At 42.5% G+C, this 20,685-nt stretch overlaps 1 long non-coding RNA gene across 10 annotated transcripts; it reads right to left on the bottom strand.

Moving 5' to 3' along the window:
* Positions 1–12,134: 12,134 nt before the first annotated feature.
* On the bottom strand, positions 12,135–18,192 carry LOC125551462. 10 transcript variants are annotated; one of them, XR_007302690.1, is made up of 6 exons: positions 17,716–18,192; positions 17,524–17,632; positions 16,156–17,420; positions 13,669–13,730; positions 12,460–12,890; positions 12,135–12,348 (listed from the first exon to the last, which is right to left on the bottom strand). It is a non-coding gene; the product is annotated as an uncharacterized LOC125551462 (long non-coding RNA). The 10 variants fall into 10 exon arrangements; XR_007302686.1 differs by having other exon boundaries at positions 12,460–16,984; positions 17,198–17,420; XR_007302682.1 differs by having other exon boundaries at positions 12,460–17,042; positions 17,198–17,420.
* Between the last annotated feature and the right edge of the window lie 2,493 nt (positions 18,193–20,685).

Here is a 20,685-nt window from a genome sequence, read left to right on the forward strand (position 1 = left end):
CCCCACGTAGGTAGTACGGGGGTGTTCGGGATGAATCTAAACACTCTTTATCCAAGAGTTTGGTCCTTAAAGGAGGTGTTTAGCGCAATGAAACAGGCAATCGGACTATGTGGCTTTATTACCCTCACTTAGCCATAGGAGTTTGACAATGAAAATGTAGGCGCAACCCCTAGTATCCAGACTGGGGTGCTGTAAACACCTGATCGGATAAGAATCGATTCGTCGCATAATGCGGGTAAAATCGCTAAATATTTGAAACCTCCGAAGAGCTGACTGGCTCACACCACATCATGACAGTCAGTTTTCGACTTTCTCTACTGAGGTGCTCATCCGGATAAACCAGGACGCAATCACAGTAGTTCTCCCTTTACTACCCTATCCGATATAGCCGAACGTAAGGTAGTAAGCACAGGAGCCGGGCAACCCAACTATTGACCAAAGACATGATTCGGAGCCAATGCATATAATGCTAAATTCGGGGTGCTGAACTATACTGTAAAAGTGTTCAGACTTGTTTCCATAGTATGGGGCGCAATAAAGCCCCTGGCAGATTATGGCGTACCAAGGTGTACGGATGCAAATTAAAATAGTGAAAATAAAAAATAAAGAAGAAGCTAGTGCCACATATGTTGGGCCGCAAACTATTTCCATTATAATTTTAATTAATATGTCAGAGCCTACTTGAACAAAAAGTGCGAGATGCAACAGTGGCTATTTAACATGCCAAGACCAAGGGGGAGCTACGTACGGGTCTTGAAAACAGGTAGAGTGATCGCCAAGAAGGACATCTAGATATTCCCCCACACGTATGTGCTACTTGCCACCTTCGTGTGTCCGTCCTTCGAAAGGACCGATTATGAGGCCGGCTAGAGGGGCCTGCAGAAAGGAAACCTGAAGAGGAAAAAAGAAAAAGTGAAACTATGTGTGTCCAGGGGAGGTCGAGCCTTATTATGGATCACAAGAAGTTATGCCTCCGTCTATGCCCATGGTATTTTGAGTGCGTAGTTATGTACGCGTGGTATAGATGCTGCTTCTTGATTGGGACTGGGACGGAGGCCGAATTGCTACTCGAGGTCTTGACGAGCTGGGCTATCCTACTGCAGAGTAGTCCGGACTCGTTTGACAGTGTCCGAGAGCTCGGCCGACGAATTAAGGTTCTGCTTAAGGAGGCCACTCTATAATTCTGCTGCTAACGCAACGGTGTGCTCCTCGGTACGGAGGGAGCGTTCTGTGTTTCCATTGACTATTATGATGTCGCGTGGACAGGGTATCTTGAGCTTAAGATAAGCATAGTGTGGCACCATGTTGAAGCATGCAAATGCGGTTCGTCCGAGCAGTGCGTGATAGCCGCTGCAAAAGGGGACGATATCGAAGATCAGCTCTTCGCTTCGGATGTTGTCCGAAGATCCAAAGACAACCTCTAGTGTGATTGAGCCCGTACAGCGGGCCTCTACACCTGGTATGACTCCTTTAAAGGTAGTCTTTGTGGGCTTAATTCTTGATGGATTAATGCCCATTTTGCACGTTGTATCCTGATAGAGCAGGTTCAGGCTGCTACAACCATCCTTGAGGACTCGCGTGAGGTGAAATCCATCAATGATTGGGTCGAGGACCAGTGCGGCTGAACCGCCATGACGGATACTGGTTGGATGGTCCCTGCGATCAAAAGTGATTGGGCAAGAAGACCATGGGTTGATCTTTGGGGCAACTGGCTCCATCGCGTAGACGTCCCTGAGCGCGCGCTTGCGTTCCCTCCTGGGGATGTGGGTAGCCTATATCTTTTTTCCCTTTTTACTTGGGGGGGGGGGGGTCTTGTTCTGTCCCCCTGTGTTCGGTGGCCAAGGCTCCTCATCATCGTCCTCGCTTTTCACCCCTTCTCCTTGTTCTCGACATTTAACTTGTCGGCCTATTTGAAAACCCAATAGTCTCTATTGGTGTGATTGGCTGGTTTGTCAGGAGTGTACCTTGAAAGTTGTAAGGAAGGCCTCTTCCAAATCCTCCCAACTGCCGATGGAGTTTTCAGGCACACTGTTCAACCAGTGCCGGGCTGGTCCTTTGAGTTTTAGTGGGAGGTATTTGGTGGCACGGAGATCATCGCCGCGGGCCATATGAATGTGAAGAAGAAAGTCCTCGATCCATACTGCGGGGTCTGTTGTCCCATGGTATCATTCGATGTTTATGATTTTAAACCCTTCTGGGAATTCATGCTCCATTACATCGTCGGTGAAGCAAAGTGGGTGAGCGGCGCCTCTATATCGGGCCTTGTCGCGACCTAGCTCAGATGGATTCCCTCTGCGGTTCTCGGCCCGTGTGTGAGTATGACTATTGCGTCTGGCTAGATAGCCGTTATCGCGTGTCGGGGCACGTCCCCATGATCCATAGATCGATCTGTTCTGACCTGCTCTATTGTCCAAGTCCTGCCGTAGGTCATATGTGTCTCCCTGAGTTGTTTTATCTCTGCCTTTACGGTGAGGCAGGGCAGGGTGGTGTTCGGCTTGAGTTGCCGCTTTATCCCGACCACGTGCTGGTCGGTCAGCCGCATTGCACGATGATGGTACTAGCTCCAACACCTTGTCATCGAACTGAGGTAGCAATTTGTGCTTCGGGTAACTTTTGGCTGGGCGCTTAAGGCCGTATTCCTCGGCTGCCAGGACATCAGTCCATCTATCATTGAGCAGATCTTGATCAGCTTGAAGCTGTTGTTGTTTCTTTTTCAGGCTCCTTGCAGTGGCTATTAGCTGGTGCTTGAAGCGCTCCTGCTCGAGAGGTTCCTCAGGCACGATAAAATCCTTGATGCCAGGGATCGCCTATCCTTGGAGAGCGGAAGATAATTACTGTCCTCCGAGTCTTTGTGTGCGGCCTGTTCATCAGGGCTAACTTTCCCGTTTTCCCATTCATCTTGTTCGGAAGTTGCCTGAACGGGGTCTTCATTGTCTTCGGCACCGTCTGGAGTGTTATCTTCTCCTACATTGGTATTGCTGTCTTTGCTGTCGGCGCTTTGGTTGTATCTCAAGAGGTTTATCCTCAACTAGATCTTCCTTGTCATCGCCGCTATTCTCTTTTGGTGCATCCACTATGTATGCGTCATACGAGGAAGTGGCCGTCTAGCGTTCGGTAAATGGCGGGTTTTTGGCCTCTTCTTCTCCAACATCGTCGTCCATACCGTCGATGTCGTTGGAGCCGTAATCGAGCATGTAAGTTAAGTCTTCGACAGTGGCTATGAAATGGGCGGGGGGTGGGAAGCGAAATTCTTCGTCATCAGCCTCCAGTTCGAACCGGATATAATTTGGTTGTGAGTCCCCCGCTAAGGAGAGTGTTTTTAATGAGTTTAGCACGTCGCGTAAAGGCGAGTGCCGGAAGATGTCCGCGGAGCTGAACTCAACAATCAATGGCCGATCAAGCTCGTTGTGTGTGGACGCACATGCTTCGGAACCTGTAGCCGGAAACATGCCCGAGATTCAGCTAACACGGATCTCACTTGAGGTTGGGTCTGTGTGCGGGTCCAACGCCGCTGAGTCTGCGGCCTCCATGGCGGGGTTGAGCCTCCCATCCTTGGATGCGTGATCTGCGCCGGATCTAGAGCTGGAGAAGTTGCAGGTTCTATCTCCTGGGTGTGGTTTGATGACAGATTTAAGTCATGTTCATCATGGTAACAGGCAGCGGCTACCGCCGTGGTCTTGAATCCGTCGAAGATGAAGTCTCCGCGGATGTCCGCGACATAGTTCAAGCTTCCAAATCTAACTTGATGGCCAGGGGCATAGCTATCGATCTGCTCTAGATGGACAAGTGAGTTGGCCTACAGTACGAAGCCACCGAACATGAAGATCTATCCGAGGAGGAAGGTTTCTCCCTGGACAATGTTGTTGTCGATGATTGACGGGGCCATCGAACCTCTTGATGACGACACAGCGGAACTCTCAGTGAAAGCACCAATGTCGGTGTCAAAACCGGGGGATCTCGGGTAGGGGGTCCCGAACTGTGCGTCTGAGGTTGATGGTAATAGGAGACAGGGAACACAATGTTTACCCAGGTTCAGGCCCTCTCGATGGAGGTAAAACCCTACATCCTGCTAGATTAATATTGATGAGTATGGGGGTTACAAGAGTTGATATACCACGAGATCGTAATGGCTAAAATCCTATAATTCTAGCCTATCTGATTATTATTATTATTTTCCCTATGAACTAAACCCTCCAGTTTATATAGACACCGGAGGGAACTAGGGTTGTACAAAGTCGGTTACATAGAAAGGAAATAGTACATCCGTCCGCCTAGCTTGCCATCCACGCCAAGGAGAGTCCCATACAGACACGGGTGAAAGTCTTGGTCTTGTATCTTTGTAGCCCATCAGTCCGGCCCTTGTCCAACAGGCCGGACGCCCTAGGACCCCTTAGTCCAGGCCTCCCTCACGCACAACAAGCTTGATCTTTTCGTTGTTGATTTTCCAGCAACTCCGTTCAATCCTTCTTTACAAGGATGTTCGCCAAGTTCAATTGTGGTAGAAGTTGTCATTTTCTTCTCCATTCTTTTCTTCTAGGAATTCATCTTCTATTCTTTCGTCCCGAAGGCAATGTGATGTTGCTCTCTTCGTCCCATCATCTCGTTTTGCTAAGATTTTGCTCTTTTCTTTGCTTATCCATTTAACCGGAGAGATGTGTCATCTCTTCAATTATTTTTCATCTTATCAAGTCTTGCCTCTCTTCTCAACCGAAGTGTTGTCCGAATTCTTTTGCTCATACTCTTTGTCTATCTTGTTTTAAGCGGAGTGGATCCAAATTATTTCTTGTTCATCATGCTCGCCATTCATGTCTTTGCAACCTCCAAGTTTTTCATGGTGTTTTTGTGCTCCCTCTTTTCTAACGAAGTGTTTCCAACTTCGTTCATCTCAATTGTCTTCTTTATTTCAATTTGTTCAACCTCTCAAGGTTTGTTGGTTTCACTCGTTTGTCAATGAAGCAACTTACTTTTACCTCTTCCTTCTTCCGTTTCTCTCTGGTGCCATCCCTAGATCTCGGGGCGAGATCTCTTGTAAGTGGAGGAGTGTTGTGACAACCCAAGACCGATGCTCTAGATGCCTTCCATGGATTCTGAGATTCATCGTGTGATTTGTTTTGTTCGTTTCATTCATCTTTGCATCATGTGCATTGCATCATGTCATCTTGCACCCCTTTTTAAAACTCAGCTAAATAAATTGCATGGATCTTTGATCCATTTAAATCGAGGGATGGGTGACCTCTCTTTATAACTTATCCTCCCAATATTAGGAGCTATTATAAAATATTCCATTGATTTGGAATTTACCACAACACACTTGCATGTTAAATCCCTTGGCCTTTTCTTCTTCAAGTTTTGACTCTCTAACCTTGCAAATAATTCTTCTCCCACTTATCGAGGCTCTTCCTAAATGTTCAAAAAATTTGGACACTTTGAAATCCTACTCCTTGTTCAAATCATTTGAATTAAATTCAAATGCATTCGAATTTAAACCTTGCAATCTTGCCCACTCCAATTTTCTTGGAAGGAGCACATTTTTGTCGGTCCGGGAAAATTATCCGCGTGTCCAACTTCTTTCCCAACACCTCCTTTTCTTCCCCTTTTCTTTGTTATTTTCTGTTTATAGAAAATAAGAGAGAGGGAGCTATATTGAAATATTCGGGACCACCCTCAAACACACTTGCAGTTTAAATTGTATGCCTTTCATAATTTCCTTTCCAACCTTCTCCAAACCCTATGCCCAATTCTTTCCTTAACCTTTGCTCTCCTCTCTTTTCTCCTTCTTTTTTTTCTATAATGGAAGAGAAGGAGAGAGGGGGCTCAGCAGCCCAGTTGGCCCTAGGACAAGCCATCCCTTCCTAACCCTAGCCTCCCTGAGCCCGTTCCCCATCTCTCCCTCTCGTTCCCCTGCCCGCCGCCACCATCGATACCAGACCCATGCCCGATCCTGTCGCTCGCTCCCTCACCCATGCACGCACACATCAAGTGCCAGGATAGCGCCCGCGCTCGACCCCATGGCCCCACCTCCATGTCGCCGATGCCGCCTCTGCCGCGCTGCCGCCTCGCCAGGCACCCGGCGCCCGTCGATCCCCCTGCGCCTTCTTCCCTTGCCGCATCGCACCCCTCTTCTTCCCTACTGCTTCGTCTCCATGGTGCCGTCGTCGTCACGACGCTCCTCCCTTCTCCATCGCGCCCCTCTTCTCCTTACTGAGGCCGCTGCCGGTGCTTCAAGAGCCCCGCACCTGCTACCTGCTCCTCCTCCTCCTCCTCGCCACACCTGCTACTGCTGCTCAGCTACATCGCGCCTCCCGACGTCGCCCCACCTCCATTGCCCTTGCTGCTGCTGCTAGACCACCATGGCCACCTTCCCATGTATCTTCTTCGGCCATCAGTGCATCGAACACCCCCACCGGTGCCTCTGTGAACATCGCCAAGTTCGGCCACACCACGACCCGCAACATTGAGCAGCCCAAGTTAAACGAACTTCTCGGGTACTCGTCAAGTTAGCCATGTGGATTGTGGCCTTGAAGATCATCGTTGACCCGCTGAGTACCACGACGTCGACGAAACCGAAGGGTTCGAGTTCGTCAAGTTCAACTACATCGTCTACGGACGGCTACGACGACTTGTACACTTACGGAACGTGTACAACTACATGACGATACACCAAGTACCTCCACGACTGTTGTTTTTGAAGACCGCCAAGTACCACGAAGAGAGAGTACAACTACCGTCGCCCCGAAGGCATTGTATCTGTCAAGTTCCTCTGCGAAACATGCACCACTACTTCCACTACCATCGCCGTGTAACACTACATCCTCTACGACCGTCCCGAGAACGTCCACTTCCATCTACACCGCTTCGAACTCATTTTGTCCCGAATGCACGCTTCGAAGGTCTAACCCCGAGGCGACGCCCGTGAACGAATTCATGTGTTATGTATGAGATGCTCATGTTTGCACCGTGTCCAAATTGCACGTTGCACATTCCTCCTCGTTTGCCATGCCACCTACATGTGGGACACCTGGTTGTCGGGATCAGCCCACCATCTCAATTAGTTGTCGGATCATCGAAATGTTGTCATGGCACCATTTCCGCTGTCGTTGCCGTGGCACCTGTGGGAGTCCTGGATTAGGGGGTCTCCGGACAGCCAGACTGTTGGACTATGAAGATACAAGATTAAAGACTTTGTCTCGTGTCTGGATGGGACTCTACTTTGCGTGGAAGGCAAGCTAGGCGATACGGATATGTGTATCTCCTCCTTTGTAACCGACCTTGTGTAACCCTAACCTCTCCGGTGTCCATATAAACCGGAGGGTTTTAGTCCGTAGGACAATATACAATCATACCATAGGCTAGCTTCTAGGGTTTAGCCTCTCCGATCTCGTGGTAGATCTACTCTTGTACTACCCATATCATCAATATTAATCAAGCAGGACGTAGGGTTTTACCTCCATCAAGAGGGCCTGAACCTGGGTAAAACATTGTGTCCCCTGCCTCCTGTTACCATCCGCCTTAGACGCACAGTTCGGGACCCCCTACCCGAGATCCACTGGTTTTGACACCGATAGCACCCCTTTCATTTCTGCCACGATGACAAATACTTCATAACATGCTCATGTCAACTTTTTCTTAAAATTGCATAAAACTTGTACATGCCATCTGCATCATGATAACAACATTTACAATGATTAAAAAAATTTGCATTAAACTTTTCTAAATAGTTAGTTTTATTATGCTTCACCTCTTGCCACGTTAACCAACATTTAAAGTTGATGAGTAGTGTAAATGAGAGTGAACTAAATAATTGGGACGTGGGGTTTCGTCAGTATGTAACTTGTTGCATATTGAGCTGCACTTAATTTGTAGTGTTGTTTGTTGCACTTTGCCATGCCATCCCTCAGTAAATGGACATGCATCATACTTCGTTGTGCATCATGCCATGTTTATATGATGATTGTTTACCATGTTGTTTGCTTCTTTTCTGGTTGTGCTTCTTCTCGATAGGTCCGGTTACGTTGCGATTGTGAGGATCCGTTCGACTTTGTTGGTTTCTCTACTTCATGGACTCGTCTTCTTCCTGGCGGGATTTCAGGCAAGATGGCCGTCACCATGGATCTCATTACTCTCTTTGCTATGCTAGTTGTCTCGATGCTATCGTTATGTCGCAATACCTACCACTTGTTTATCAAGCCTCCCTAATTGCCTTGATAGCCTCTAACCTTTTTAACCTTCCTAGCAAACCATTGTTTGGCTATGTTACCGCTTTGCTCAGCCCCTATTATAGCGTTGCTAGTTGCAGGTGCAGTTGCAAGTTGCTCCATGTTGGGACATGGATATCATGGGATATCACAATGTCTCTTATTTAATTAATGCACATATATAGTTGGTAAAGGGTGGAAGGCTCGGCCTTTTTCCTGGTGTTTTGTTCCACTTTTTCCGCCCTAGTTTCCGTCATACTGGTGTTATGTTCCTTGATTTTGCGTCCCTAACACGATGAGGGTTTATGGGCCCCTCTTGACAGTTCTCTTTCAATAAAACTCTTCTAGCAAGGCCCAACATTGGTTTTACCATTTGCCTAATAACAACTAAAACTTGCATAGGGACCGGCTAGCACCCGAGTAATCTTAATCAACCTCCGAGTCAATGCTCCTCATGAGTGTTCATCCAAACTGGGCGATATCCGGCGAACCCTAGGGAACCACGGTCTCTGCCAACCCGACGTCCGGCCCATCCGGTGTACCCTGAGAACGCGATACGTGTGACTCCTATTAGGCTAGGTCGATGCATCGGGAGGTCTTGCTGGTTTTGTTTTACGATTATCGAAATGTCTTGTAAACTAGGGTTCCGACTCTGATCGGAGGGTCCCGCGATGGAGGATTGTCTCTGCAGATCGTGAGCTTGTCATGGGCTAAGTTGGGACACCCCTGCGAGGTTTAAACTTTTGCGAGCCGTGCCCGCGGTTACGTGGCAGATGGGAATTTGTTAATATTCGGTTGTCGTGGACTTGAAGTAAACTCAATTAAAATACACTAACCGCGTGGGTAACCGTGACTGCCTCTTTTAGGGTTCGTTCGAGAGGAGAACATGGTTGGTTATGTTTGAACATAAGTAGTTCAGGATAACTTCATGATCACTACTAGTTTGCGATTATTTGTGTAGTTTCTCATCATACTCTTGTATTCGTAAGTTAGCCACCATACATTGCTTAGTGATGCTGCAACCTCACCGCTTATCCTTTTCCATGCCCATTAAGCTTTGCTAGTCTTGATACCCATGGTAATGGGATTGCTAAGTCCTCATGGCTCACAGATTACTACAACAACAGTTGCAGGTACAGGTAATGCGATGGTCTGACGTGAGTGCGATGCTTGCTTGTTTGGAGTTCTCCTTCTTCGATCAAGGGATAGGTTCCGGGTTGGGGAACCTGTGATTAGCTAGGTGGATGTCATTTTTATTTTTCATTTGATTTCATCTATATTCGGATCCTCCTCTTCTGTATGATGATTGTTATGTATTGATGAATTGTTGTATGAATGATGTAGATTGTGGCGTGTATAAGCCTTTATCTTGTATTCTCATCTATTCAGTACATGGTATGTTGTAATGATATCCACCTTGCTATGCGCTCGAAATGCGGTTGTGCCCCAATCATGAATTCATCATGTGATTGGGATATAATCACATCTTGGGTGCTACAGTCCTACAAAACTCCACGCTTTGAGGCCCAACAGAAATCTACAAGAAGAAGGTTGCATAGTAGACATCAAGCTCTTTTATGGCACCATTGCCAGGGAGGTTAGTGCTTGAAGGTATATCTTTAGATCTTGCAATTGAATCTTTTAGTTTCTTGTTGTATCACTAGTTTAGTCTATAAAAGAAAACTATAAAAAATGGAATTGAGGTTGTCTCATATGCTTCATCTTTTTAATGTCTTTCGTGAAAATGATGGAAAGGAAAATTGCACTGAAGTGTGAGAAGAAGAAGTCAACAAAATGTTTGGCACTAAATTTTTGAATGATGAGCATGATTGCAATGTTGTTATTATGAATTCTTTGAACATCCATGATGCTAATGGTATGCAAAGCTACAAGCTTGGGGGTGCTATGTTTGATGAAGATGATATTTTGTGTCCCCCAAGTTTTGATGAGCAAATTTATCATGATGATAGCATGCCTCCTATTTATGATGATTATGTTGATGAAAGTGGGTTTGGAAGAGTGTCAAATCTAGGTAATGATCCCACTATATTGGAGGGTGTTGAATCTTATAATAATTATGAAAGTGGATTTGGAGAGGTCATGACTTTATTTAGTGATGAATCCACCATTTTGGAAGAGGTTCCAATTGATTATGAGAACAAAGTTGCTATCTATGATGATTATTGTGATGACATGTATGCCATAAAGAATAATGATAACCATGAAATTTGTCATCATGATTTTCATTTTCAATTGGATTGTGCCTCACATGATAGTTATTTTGTTGAGTTTGCTCCCACTATTACGAATGAGAAGAATTTTGCTTACGTGGAGAGTAGTAAAATTTTATGCTTGTGCATCATGGAAATAATGCTTTGTGTGATAGCTATATTATTGAATTCATTCATGATGCTACTGAAAATTATTATCAGGGAGGAATATATGATTGTAGGAGTTGCAATAATATCAAGTTATGCTTTTTTTGCCTTCCTATGCTAGTTACTTTTTGTTCCCATAAATTGTTTGCCCACAAATCCCTATGAATAGGAAGTGGGTTAGACTTAAATGTACTAGTCATATGCTTCATGATGCTCCCATCATGTTTCAATTCCTATGTTTTATGAGTGCATCATTGAAATCATCATGCCTAGCTAAAATGGCATTAAAGAAAAGCGCTTGTTGGGAGTCAAACCAATATTTATGCCTACTATTTTGGTGTGTTCACATGCCTATGCTACTATAGTAATCATGTTTTATAGCTTTTGTTTCATTAAAGTGCCAAGTAAGACCTTTGGGATGGTCTATGGTGATAGTTAATTTGATCTTACTGAAGAACAGAAACTTTTGTTCCCAGTAAAATAATTTTCAGTTTTTACAGAAGCGTGATAAAATCCTGAATCTTTTTCACAAGATTGACATACAAATTCCCCACGTTTTCCTAATTTTTCACAATTTTTGGAGTTATATAAGTATACTAGTTGACCCGTTGCGCCAAATGGCGCAGAGACCCGCTGAAAACATGTTGTCGATGAAAATAGTTTCATGCTGCAAGAACCTTGAACTAAACCATAGTCTGGGAAAATGGAAATTTTGCATAATATGAATATGTTCAATCTGAAAAAATGGCCACTATAATGAGGTAGTAAAGTTGGCATGGTTGTATTTTTTTAGCAAGTTTGAAATGATGGTTATCATGATGAAAAATTTGTGCATGCATATATTTCTTGGGATGATGAGAGAGTAAAGCTGGCTTGGCTGTATTTTTTTAGCAAGTTTGAAAACATGCAGTATGATGAGAAAGCAAAGTTGGCTTGGTTGTATTTTTTTAGCAAGTTTGAAAACACGGTTATCATGATGAAAAACTTGGGCATGCATATATTTCTTGGAAAAAAAGAGGGGGAAAGATATAATATAGCCGGTTTATCTTAAAGTAGTTGATTTATTTTAATAGCACAGAGTGAAAGCCGAAACAAAAAAATATTTGTTGGTATGAAAAATGAAGATAGAAGTGTTTTGAAACATTGTCTCTCTTGATAAAAATCAGCTGTACCAATTACTGAGGCATATATGAATATAGTTGGTTTATTTTAATATACTTGGTTTACTTTAATAGCATAGAGTCAAAGTTGAAATAAAAAAAACAGCCATTGTTATGAAAAATTAAAATAGAAGTGTATTGAAAAGGTTGTGTCTCTCAATAAAAAACGGTTGTACCAATTACTGAGGCATATGCATGTAAAATGGCGCAGAGACCCGCTAAAGCCATGTTGTTGATGAAAATAGTTTCATTTTTCAAGGACATATTCGATACTCGTAATAGAAAGCCCATGTGTTAAACCATGCTATTTTTAAAATGTCTATCAAAAAGATCATCCAGTAAACCCATGAGCCACAATTCCTTTCTAATGGAAGCAGGTAATGTAATCTATGAGGTTGTAATAGTGGAAAGACCATTATCAATATTTTTATTATTCTTATAACTGTAAACAAGGAGACCACTACCATCTGAATTCATACATGCACCTGCCATAAAACCAGTATATTGCACAAACAACACTCGCAAATTGTCATAGGCTTTCTGTAACAATGTAACCACTGTAATTGCTTCAGCGATGACAAGAGCTGGTAGAATGATGGTTGCTTGCTTGGATCGCTGCACCAAAGATCGTTGAGGTCATAGTTAGCGAGGCAAGTAGCAGAAAAGAAGAGGAAATAAAAATTGAGAACAGCGGCATATTATTTGAGAAATGATCTGTCATCTTACTTGTCCCGACATGAAGATATTATGCTAGCCACCAGTGGAATGACTTCTTTGGGAATACCTAGTCGTTTGTTCTGGAACCCAACTGCTCCAAAAACTTGCATTGGATTCAGCCTGCTTGAAAGTACAGCCAACGTTGCTAATTCCCATAGGATTACTCACATAGGGGCAAAAGCTCTTTCTCTAACATGCAAGAAGAACGAACATAGGACTGTACGTATGATAAGTTTCTATAAGATAAGCAGCTTGTTGTGTTACCACCTAGACAAAAGCACCTGAGTGGACAGATCAAAACGCTGGATAGGGGCCACATCTAGCACACGCTTTTCACATATCATTTGAATTTTGGTGGATCCTGGATGAACGGCTTCTTGGAGACTGAATTCGGGTGGACTCCTAGATCTCAAGTATAGATATTAATCCAGAAAATTGTCCTATGGAAAATACAAAAATATAACAACCATGAGCTGAAAGCTTGCTTGTAATTAGAACAACCTACATGTAATCCGTCAGGGAGAATGATACTGCAAAAAAGGTTAAATCTCTTATTCTGAAAACCGTGCAAAGGAGTGCCCCACTGTAATAATGTAAATTTCCTGGGATGTATATTTAATAGCTAAATTTTGTTCAAATATCTGGGAATATTAATCATAAACCCGAAGGATGCATGAAACAGCGGACCAAATATATCTACCATAAGACACCGAAAAAGATATCATTTGGATCTATTTTGTCAACAAAATTGACATACACAATAACCATGACAATCCTGCACAAAGGATGGTATACACCAGAATACTTTCACTCATAAATTCTATCTAAAAGCTAAGGTTTATTCTTAGATGCAAATATACTATCAACTCATAAAGCTGAGATACCCCTTCGGACCAGATCACCTAAGTTTGCACTAATATCAACTTTTACTTTGCAATAATAAAAAGATCTTCATACTTTCCTCTGTCCCAAATCTAATAGGTTTACAACCCTGATATATGACATTGGCTACTGTCATGTTGCATTTCAAAAGAACAAGGGAAAAAGGCACAACAACCATGTTCTATTACCCAATTTCAGTAACCATAAACTCTGTGCCTAGCAGCAAAGATCTCATAAATGCACATACACATGATCACAAATTGTATCATCTAAATGCAAGAACAAAGTGGAGGAAAGAGAGAGGATGTAGAGGCAAATCTAAACTTCCTCGAGCACCTTGCTCCTGCTGCTCTAGTCGGAGACCCTCCCTCAACCGCCAATCACATCCGCAACCGCCGCTGAAATGTAATGAAGGCCTCCCATGAAAGGAAATTAATATCTATATATGAGAAATCAGATGAGAATATGCGGAGTAACCAATAGGCATTTTTAGCATCACTATGATACTGGATAATGTTGGCCTCTGGCAGCACGATGCATCACAAGCATATGTCGAGACACAAAGGTAAGTAGTAGATAATTTTATACCCCAGTGCAGACTATGTGTTCTTCCTGAATGGAACACAGAAAACCTGAATTGGAATTTTCAGAAGTTCTCTAAAACTACATGTCATCAATGTGTAAAGTATCCTATGCCTAGTACCTATGTATGTAACAAGTTCACGTCTCCATTGTCCAGAATTCAACAGCCATCAGAATATAAACAAACTTGACAAGCATTGTACTGCCCCTTCTTACATAGACCATGCAAACTAACAAGGATGTCCCTTCAACCACATATAACACAAGCATAAATCAAAGAATATTAAATTGCGACTTCAACTATAGATAACACAAGCACCGTTGTGTTGTCTAGCATAAACAACATGGAGCCTGTAGCAGCAGCGTACGATCTGCGATTTACATTTATACTCAGTACTGTTAGCAAAACAAACCACCTTTCGTTTATTAAATCATGATTTTCTCACCATGAATCATAGTAAATTATATATACATGATTTTCAGTCATGGTTGGTTTCTGTGCCTAAAATAGGTATGCAAATTGGTGCATGGGTGCAAATAGTAGCAAGTATCGCTCACGGATAACAATCTACTCAAACTGAATTGAAACCAGACAAATAATGCAACCAGACAACCAGGTATAAAACTGGCACATATGTGTACAGACAACTATTTCATTGGCCTTTCCTCGAATTTGTACCTATTCATCTGTGCTTATGTTTAAAGATCGAGTATCCATCTGCTGTAACATCAAGAAATTGCACATGTATCTTTCTCTCCACTCTTTTCACAAAATTGGTTGTTTTAAACATAAAAATTGTTGGCAATACATATATGATTATATTTTTTCCAAATAATTAACTCACATGTCAGCACAAAAATATTCGTTGGTATGAAAAATGAAGATAGAAGTGTTTTGAAATGTTGTCTCTCTCGATAAAAATCGGTTGTACCAATTACTGAGGCATATATGAATATGGTTGGTTTATTTTAATATACTCGGTTTACTTTAATAGCATAGAGTCAAAGTTGAAACAAAAAAACAGCCGTTGTTATGAAAAATTAAAATAGAAGTGTATTGAAAAGGTTGTGTCTCTCAATAAAAAACAAGACTGAGAATAGTAAGGCGGATAAATTAAGAATGACAAGTAAACCAAGAGATGAAAAGATTGAAAACCACATATAGTCAAAAGACCGAAAACCACATGAGTAAAAAAGTACTTGTTTGGAAACTAAACCTGAAGTACTGAGACTAAAAACAAGACTATTTAATTAAATGAAAGTATGAAACTACTGAACTATTGAAATACCAAACACACTGTCCAACTAAATCATGTAAAGACTAAAAATTGAAAAAAGCATAAATTAGACTAACTAACAAAGTGGAAAAGTCTGATCTATGAAAGAGATAAACTATCAAGAATCATAGGGGTCTATTGAGATGGACTAAAATACTGGCAAATGATGCAAGCACAATGACTAAATAAAGGAACAAAAAACTGAAGGAACGAAGAGAAAGGAACAAAAACTAAACCAAATCAATAAACTGAATGTGACATGAGTGATTTAACTGATGGACAAAATGTACTTCTTACTCTACTACATAATGAACAAACACTGAACAACTTAAAGAAACATGATCGAAATGAAACTATGATTTTCCCAACGGGTGCAGGTCTGCGACAAATGAAACGTGACTGCACCTAAATATCAAAAACTACAAAAGAAAACATTAATCACTTAAAAGAATGACAGAGGATACATAGAAAATACGAAACACACCCGTGGAGATTACAAAAGTACTCAACACAGAGAAACATAAAAACTCATTCCAGAGATCACACACACACAGAGTACTGTCTCTGTGGCGAAACATGTGCATCAGCGGAGAAACAATAGTCCAACATTTACACGCCTCGCGGGCTGCAAAAATGTAGGCTGCAATTCAATGCTAATGCAAAAGTGTCAGGCAACATGCAATGCTGGAATTTGCGAATCATTATCTAACTAAGCAACTTCGAGCTAGACAGAAGAAACACATAATGGATGATGAGAAAATACTACCCACTACCACGCCTAACTCTCACATGAGTATGGTGGGACTCTCCTTATCAATAGAATAGTCGCGTCGTCTAAATAGTGAGTTGCCTACCACAATTTGTATATATGCATTTGTACATGTGATATGCTAAACTGAACATCATAGAGTTAAAACCATTGAGATGGTCCAGACATTAGCATTGCCAATAAAAAATACTTTACCTTCCATCAGATCACTTCATGTGGTCTGTGCGTTTAGTCCTGAGGCCATATCCATCTCCCCTCAACATACAAAAAAGCAAAATATCTAACAAAAGGGAAAGCAACAAAAAAACTTCTCTATTGGTTAAAATTCTGAGCTAGGCAAGTTGAATAGTTAAGGCATTGCCATGTGTTCATTGTCAAATAATCAATATTTTAGCAAACGATACACAATAACGAACGACATGCATCTCATAGCTACATAGAAGAAATCCGGATCATGGCTGCTCAGTTCGAAGTGGATATTAACAAACAGAAAAAGGAGAAGTTATCACAGCATCTGTCAAGCTGCAACATTAGCTTTCTAATATTTATTAGGTATGCAACACATAACATACTTTAAGCCTCAAGCCATCAACAATTCCAGGTCCAGGAATTATATGAGCATCAATAATACCAAGTATATTGCTCTCATGTGTAGAATATTCATCTTGAAAGGAAAAAAACTAAGCATACTGCGCGAATATGCAAATAGAATGGAAGGATAGGGAATAACACATTTCTCACCATTCGTCTTGCATAATGAATGTATTTTCAATGTCAGCAAACTTGCGGTTCTCGAAGATCAAAAGGTTGCACTTCTCAGCAATCTTCAAAAAGAGTTCATAAGGTCCCATTATATAAAGGATGCTGAATTTGCATATTCAATAGTGAACAACTCTGGTAACTAAATAAAGGAGGCATCTACCCATAATCATAAGAGAATTACATCATGTACTTGCTAAACTGATCCTTCTCCTAGTAGTTGGCGTCCTCCCCCTCCATAAATATGGAAGAAATCATCCCAGAGCTTAAAACAGGATGGACGGTGAAAAAAGCTTGTCAAGTTGAACCCACAGGCATGGACGCTATACGATATTAGAAGAAAAAGCATGGAAAATGTCATAGCTAGTAGAGAAGGAGCATTGCTACTCAAACCTAAAAAAATTGAGGATTGCAACTCAGATCTAATAAAAAGTTCACATCATTGAAGTTCATATGAACATCAATTCACTGTAACTACCTTTCTGGGCAGGTCACCTCCCTCTCGTGTAAACCGCAGCCACCGCCCAGCGCCGCCGCCTTCCTCTTCTCTCCTGAGCACTTGCCACCGACCTCCGTGCCCTCGACTCTCGCCTCCGGCCTCAGTGCGAACATCAATTCACTGTAACTACCTTTCTGGGCGGGTTGGTGGACGGAGCAGATGGCTTCGGTGGAATGAATTTTACAAATGAATCAACCTTCCTCTAGAAATAAGGAAGGAAGTTTCGTTCATTCATTTGAAAAACAACAACAATAGTGTATGTAGCGTCTTGATCCATGGAAGAAGGTGGGGGAGCAGGAAGGGACCTTGTGCGTGGGGTAGTCATTGTCGTGGTCGGGCTAGACGGCGTCTCCAAAGAGCTCGTCCATGGAAGGTAGGAAGGAGCTGCTGCAGGTCGCCTGCTGCTGCTACGGACTAAATCGAACAGAAAAAGAAATCAGGGGTCCGATCCGATCTGATGTGAGAGAGGAGCGTAGCCGGGGAAAGGGAGAGCTCACCGTTCCCTGTAGGCTGTAGGTCGCCGACCACCCTAAAAAATCGTCTGTTGCCTTCAGACTCCTCAATCGCTGCCAACCCTCACCTCTCTCATCTCCTCCCTCAAGTTGACTCCTCCCTCCTTGTCCACGCGCCCAACGCCCAATGCATGCGCCCTCGCCCTCGCCTGCTGGAACAGCCATTGCCGCACCGTTGGCGCTCGGCCGCCCCGGGAGTAGCAGGCAGCGGCGGTGATGAGCGAGGATGAGGGAGGGGCTGTGGGGAACGAAGCGTGCGCAACACCCCGGCAGCGGCATGGCGCCACGAACGGCGGCTTCCTCCCGGGGACGTGGTTGTAGGGGAGAGAGGAGGGAGGCACAACGGCAGCGGCGGCGACTAACGAGAATGGAGGAGGGAGGAGCGTGAGATGTGGGGATTGGTGAGACTAGGGTTTGTCCGGTGGGGGCTGGGGCCTGGGAGACGGGGGATTGGGTGCAGAGCGCGTGGTGGGGATTAGGCAAAACGGCCTGCACGCTGAAACAGGCGACCCAGCCAACCAGCGTGCCGCGCGAGCCCACCTGTCATTGGTCAGTGAAAAACGATCATGAGGTGAAAACTGATTTAACCGCCGTGAAGATCCAACGGCTCAGGCATGTCCGACAGCCAGATCTGGCGGCCCACAAAGGCCCAATCGGGGGAGCCTTCTGGAGGGGAGTTGGCTAGCCTCTTTTACCTTTTAAATGAAGTTTCCAGATTACTACAGACTGTTTGGTTTTTGACAGATTCTGTTTTCATTGTGTTGTTTGCTTATTTTGATGAATCTATGCATAGTATCGAAGAGTATGAACCATGGAGAAGTTGGAATAAAGTATATATAACACAAATATAAATTTAGAATGAGTTCACAACAGTACCCAAGTGGTGGTTTGCTTTATTATACTAACGGAGCTTACGAGTTTTCTGTTGAGTTTTGTGTTGTAAAGTTTTTAAGTATTGGGTAAAGTTTTGATGGACTAAGGAATAAGGAGTGGCAAGAGCCTAAGCTAGGGGATGCCCAAGTCACCCCAAGGTAATATTCAAGGACAACCAAGAGCCTAAGCTTGGGGATGCCCCGGATGGCATCCCCCATTTCGTCTTCTTCTATCGGTAAATTTACTTGAGGCTATATTTTTATTTACCACATGATATGTGTTTTTCTTGGAGCGTCATTTTACTTTATTAGGGTTTACTTTCTGTTATTTATATTAATGTTTTTCATCTTTTAGTTCAACAAAAATGTCAAGTATAGCCTTTACCATGCTTATTTTACAAGTCTATATGTTGTTGTTTTGAAAAGAGAAAGTTTTCTATCATTGTCTGAATTCTTCTGAAAAGTTAAAATATGATAAAATCTTACACAATGAGCAACAAAAAATTTCTACAATGTGGTAATTTTTCAGAATTTTTGGAGTTAAATAAGTATAATTCCTCTTGCATTCTTTACAGACTGTTCTGTTTAGACAGATTGGTGTTACGTTTGCATTGTTTGCATATGTTTGCTTGTTTAATGATACTATTTGAGGATAGAAGTGTTAAATATGCAGATGCATTTAGTATGCAATGTAAAATTATAATTTTAGTGATTTGATACAGTAGTGAATGATAAGGTTATTGCATTGATTTATACTAACTTATCTCACAAGTTCTTGTTGAGTTTTGTGGATTTAGGTAAACCATGGTATAAAAGGAATTAAGGAGACACAAAATCACAAGCTTGGGGATGCCCAAGGCATCCCTAATTAATACTTCAAGTCTCAAGCAGCTAAGCTTGGGGATACTGGTTGGCATCCCACCTTTCTTCTTCAACAATGATGTGTCAGTTGTGGTTGAACCTAAATTTTTGCTTCTTCACATGATATGTGCTATCCTTGGAATGTCATTTTATTTTGTTTCGCTTGTTGTTTGAATTAAGTACTTAAAATCTGAAATTTTATTTATGACAGAGAGTCTTCACATAGCTACATAATTAGTTAACTACTCATTGATCTTCACTTTTTTGGAGTAGTTTGTCATTTACTCTTGTGCTTCACTTATATCCTATGAGTAAATGTTGAATTAATTGAATATCATAGATCTAAAATTATATATGTTTTATATGCTTATCCCATGGGGAGTAATGACTTCACATATAAGAAGTAGAGGTGGTAAATTTATTCAAAGTTAGCAAACACAGTATTGGTCACTTGAATAATTCATGAAAGAATATTGAAGGAAGAGAGATTTCACATAGAAATATACTATCTTGGACATCTTCTATGATTGTGAGCCCCATTAAATATTTTCAAACTTGAGCTAAATAGTTGAAGTTGGACAAGGAAGACAACGCAATGAGTTATGCTTGGGTATATTTGTATAGAAGTTATATTGTTATGGATCCTCCAACATGTGGTGCTTGCTATTTAGTATCTTTTGCTAGCCAAAATTGCTGTACTAAGCGGGAATACTACTTGTGCATTCAAAATCCTTAAACCAAGTTTCTTCCATGAGTGTCCACCATATCTACCTATATGCGGTATTTACCTGTCGTTCCAAGTAAATTTGCATGTGCCAAACTCTAAACCTTCAAATAATAATTTGTTTTGTATGCCCGAATCGCTCATGTAGCGACTAGGGGTTGTCAGTATCTTCCATGCTAGGTGGGTTATTCTCACGATGAGTGTTTATTCACTTATCATTCACGAGAGAGTGGCTGGTAATTGGGATGCCCAGTCCTATGATCAAAAGATCAAAAACAAAATTTCAAGTAATCAAACAAAACTCCCCTAGGACTGTTGTTGGTATGACGGTACCCGTTGTTTCGGATCAGCCGTGGAGTGTGATTCTTGGTGGAGGGGGAGTAAAAACTTTACCATTCTGTTTGGGAACCGCCTATAATGTGTCTAGCATGGAAGATGGTGAGAACTCTCGATCGTTACGTTGACAATGAAAGCATACTTCTCAGAATTATATTCATC

Source organism: Triticum urartu, chromosome 4 (genome assembly GCF_003073215.2).
Source record: "Triticum urartu cultivar G1812 chromosome 4, Tu2.1, whole genome shotgun sequence".
In the NCBI taxonomy this organism is placed as follows: Eukaryota; Viridiplantae; Streptophyta; class Magnoliopsida; order Poales; family Poaceae; genus Triticum; species Triticum urartu.